The following is a 4545-nucleotide window of genomic DNA, read 5'->3' on the forward strand; positions in this document are numbered from 1 at the left end:
TAATGGTATTATCATAAGTGGTATCATGCATGCCAACTAGACTTTCTGGATGATGTGGCACACAATTAAATGAGGAAAGAGAGGATGTGGTATCATATCATGATACCGTGTCATATTAAATGTTGTACTACTACTTTGTGTGATGCATGATAATTAGTAAGGCAACCTAAGATGCTAACTTATGATACTACGCATTACGGAAGTAGTATCCTACATTATCATATGCATAATACTAGTATATATGATACTCCCCATTACAACCAGCCTTATAGGGGCTCAATTCAAAAATCTCACCAACCAAGGTAGAGGGTGAGTGGTGGAATACTTTTTGTAGTTTGCAAAAACACCCAATTAATGCTTTTGTTTTCCTCAAAAAATTATGTTTTCCAATGTATTAATTGCAATACATGCATGCATATATAAAGTACATGCATTGGTCAACTTTCTCTTAATACTTGCATGCAATGATTTAATGCACCTTGGAATCTGGACATGTGATGGGGAACAACCAAATTGAGCCTTATAAAATGGAAAAACTAAAATTTTGAGATAAGCCTATAAACCGGAAAGGAGGGAGTATATATGCATGATACTAGTATATGATTGGCAATACCTTCGTAATGCGCGCATGCATAGTATCATAAGTTAGTATCTTAGGTTCCTTATTAATTGCCATGCATGACACAAAGTAGTACAACATTTAATATGATACGGTATCATGATATGATACCACACCCTCTCTTTCATCATTTAACTGTGTGCCACATCATTCAAAAAGTCTAGTTGGCATGCATCATACTGCTTGATACTCCCACATTACGACCAGCCTTATTAGGGTGGCCATAGTGGGGGTATCATAGCCGGTATCATGCACTCGGGAATAGAAAATATGATGATGTGGCAAAGAAGCTGTAACATAGGTAGATACCATAATATATATATAATAAATGCTATACTACTTTGTGTCATGCATGGCCATAAATACGGTCATCTATAATATATACTCCCTCCATAAACTAATATAAGAGCGTTTAGGTCACTATTTTAGTAATCTAAACGCTCTTACATTAGTTTACAGAGGTAGCTAGTACTACTCTATGATACTATATATGCACTATGAAGGTACGTACGTAGTATCATACACTAGTATCATATGCATGATACTATATATATATAGTATATGATACTCCCCACTATATAAGGCTGACCATAGTGGTGGTATCATAGCCGACGATGTCATGCACTCGGAAATAGCAAGTATGCTGATGTGGCACAGAATTAAATATATATAAAGAGGGTTAGAGTTACATATAGGTAGATATCGTATCATGTTAAATGCGACGCTAATTTGTGTCATGCATGGCAATAAATATGATCTATATATGATACTATACTCTATGTATTATACTATGCGCTATAATTAATTAAAGGTAGTATCATACACTAGTATCATATATATTGTATATTCATGATACTAGTATATGACACTCTCCACTATACTCGTGATTTCTTACCGTGGAAAAAAATTGGAGGCGAAACAATGAACTCATGTTTTCATTCGAACAAAAATATGATGTTAGGTAATGTAAATGTTTTCAAAGAGCACACGTTTCACTCACGAAAGCCGTGTGTCCACTAAACCGTGGCCGATGCACCCCCACCCCTCTGCCACGCGCGCGATCTGAGTCGTGCGTTCTGATTGGCCAAAACCCAAACCCCACGGATCGTACGTCTGCACCGTTGGGTTCTCCTTGATCGAACGGCGATCCTCATCCCTTTCGACAGCACATGTACATGTTTTCAAATAGCCCCTACCAAAAAAATGTTTTCAAATAGCACAAGGTTCACACACGAAAGCCGTGTGCCTACCAAACCGTGGCCGATGCCCCCCCTTGCTGCAGGCGCGATCTGAGTCGTGCGTTCTGATTGGCCAGAACCCAAACCCCATGGATCGTACGTCTGCACCGTTGGATGCTCCCAGATCGAACGACAATCCTCATCCCTTTCGACAGGAAATGCAGTCCGGCTAGGAATTGATTTATATGCCAACATGCACGGTAAATGCCAAAAAATGTCTTACATATAGCACACGAGACCTGGAATGCGCCAGCAAATCAAACACGTGGTAAAATTGTGATTGGTTTACGTGGAAAAAATTTAGAGGCGAAACGATGAACTCACGTCTTCATTTCAAAATTAGCACGTCTTCATTTCAAACGAAATTATTTTGTTTGTGCACACGAGCGCTTAGAGGCAACCGTTTGCATAGGCCTTTCCGCGCGCGCGGCGACCGGGGATATTTTTCACCCTTTTCACCTAGGCCGCCAACACCCGGAGTCCCCAACACCCCCCACCTTCCGCCCGTGTTTCACTCAACTAGTCCACCCGATCTCCTTCGCCAGCTCCCCCTCCCCCAGATCCACAGCAGAACCCTCTCCGGCACCGCCGTGCTCACCCCGGCCGTGTGCCCGCTCTTCGGCGTCAAGCCTACCTCTACTGCCATTCCCAACACGCGGCGGCCCGCGCCTCGCCATCTTCGTTTGCTCGCCAGCCACCCTCGAGCATATCGATGCAGTAACCCTCGCCTCTCCTGTGGTCCAGCCGGGTTTGCATTAAGAAGCCTATTAGTTACTGCTCTCCATCGTGGTGAGGCATATTTCCTTGCAATCCCTCTTCCAATTTCGTTCCGTATGTTCCCAAATTGGCTATAAAATAACGGAGAGCATATATATGTTCATTATCTACCTTCCTTACTGCATATAAGCTGTATTTGTTCGAATAAGTTACTGCCTATTTACAGATCGCGGGCGCCCGAGTCACACAAACTTAACAAATTAGCCGTACATTTTCTAAATTATTGCATGGCATGTTTAGAAAGCTTGATACCAAGTTGTTAGTTTTATGCTTATCCTCCTTTCCTGAGTTTCGCATGTGTTCTCTGTAGATGCCGAGTAGCAGCGACAGCACTCATTCAGGCCATGTATCTTCATCTGATTCAGACAACCCTAGGTCTTCAGCAGATTGTGAGGGATCAAGTAGTCTTGAACGGGATAGAGCTGCAGCAATTACCCTTCCGGTCAGGACATGGAGGAATGCTCCAAGGAAGCCCACACACCAGCCTAAAGGTGTATATGAAGTAACCGAGATTGATTTAAAGTCCTGGGCTCCAACTAAACCAGATAAAGCATGCATGAGGTTCAGGAGTGTGTGTGGATTTGTTGGCAGGGCAAGGCTCAACATTAATCTGCCCGGGTTTTGGAAGGATGACACAGAAACACGGCGAAGGATAGTCCGAGAGATCATGGATCACTTCAATGTTCTAGAGCAGTGGAGAATGCAGGTGGAACACGCTGCACTGAAGAAGGCTAGGGATGCTTGGAGAAACTAGAAGCGCGTGTTGTACAAGAAGTACTTGAGTGAAGGCAAGCCCAATCCCCGCATACCCCCAAATTACAAAGGCAGACTAGGCAGAATTCAAAAGGGTCATGGCAACTAAAGAGTTTGTTGAGAAGAGTTTCAAGCAATCGGAACTTCAGAAGAAGAACATACACCCCCACCATATGGGTGTGGAAGGACACTACGGCATGAAACTGATATGGAATAGGAGGACAAAGAAGCAGTAGCGGCGGGTGGGAATCCGGCCTTTAGTGAAATCAGGGGCGAACACGCCAGAGACTACTTGCGGGCACGTGCAAAGAGGCGTGATGATGGAACTTATTACTTTGAAAACGCACGTGACGCCAAACTGTATGAAGTGATGTTAGAGGCTTCCAAGATCCCTGGAAGGTTTTACAGGAACTCAGGGCCATGTGACATTCTGTCCATTGCTCTGGAAACAAAAGAGCCCCCTAGCCGTGCAAGGGGTATAGGTGTTAATGTCCCGCACAAGAGGGCTTTCACACTCAACAAAGAAGAGAGGCTCAGCATGAGAAAAGCGAGGAGTGAAATGAAGCAGAATGCATTGTATGAAAGGTTGAAGAAGGAGATTTATCCGGATATTCGGAAGGATGTTGAGGAGTCAATGATGATGCAAAAGGCTCTAATACTAACAGATAGCCAGCAGATGGGAGGGGAGGCGGGCATGGAGGATGCTGCTTATTGCGCGACAACACTGCACAAGAGTAGCTGTGCATCAGCTGACCCCAGCGACACTGAGACTGCAGCTGCTCGTGATGATGCTATATCTGATCTATCTGGAATGAAAGACAGATTGAAGGGCGTGCTTACACATTATGAAGGTACATTAAAATGTGCAACATCCTGGGTTTGCCCACCCTTCTTGGAAGATGGCCTCTTCTTGGACAATGTGCCATTGAAGCCGGGTTGTGTGAAGTGCTACGTGACTGAAGTAAAGCCTGGATACAATGAATTTGCCCTGAAGAATGTTCTAGGAGACTTCAATGAGCAAAGGACCTTGGGAGAAAAACTGTTACATCACATCCAGTGGCCACGAAAGGAAATAGAGTTCATCGATGAGATTCCTGAAGCCCCGCCAAGAGCAACCACTATCGCCCTCAACCGGTGACGCTCTCCTTACCACAGCAG

The sequence above is a fragment of the Aegilops tauschii genome, chromosome 7 (assembly GCF_002575655.3).
Source record: "Aegilops tauschii subsp. strangulata cultivar AL8/78 chromosome 7, Aet v6.0, whole genome shotgun sequence".
Lineage (NCBI taxonomy): Eukaryota > Viridiplantae > Streptophyta > Magnoliopsida > Poales > Poaceae > Aegilops > Aegilops tauschii.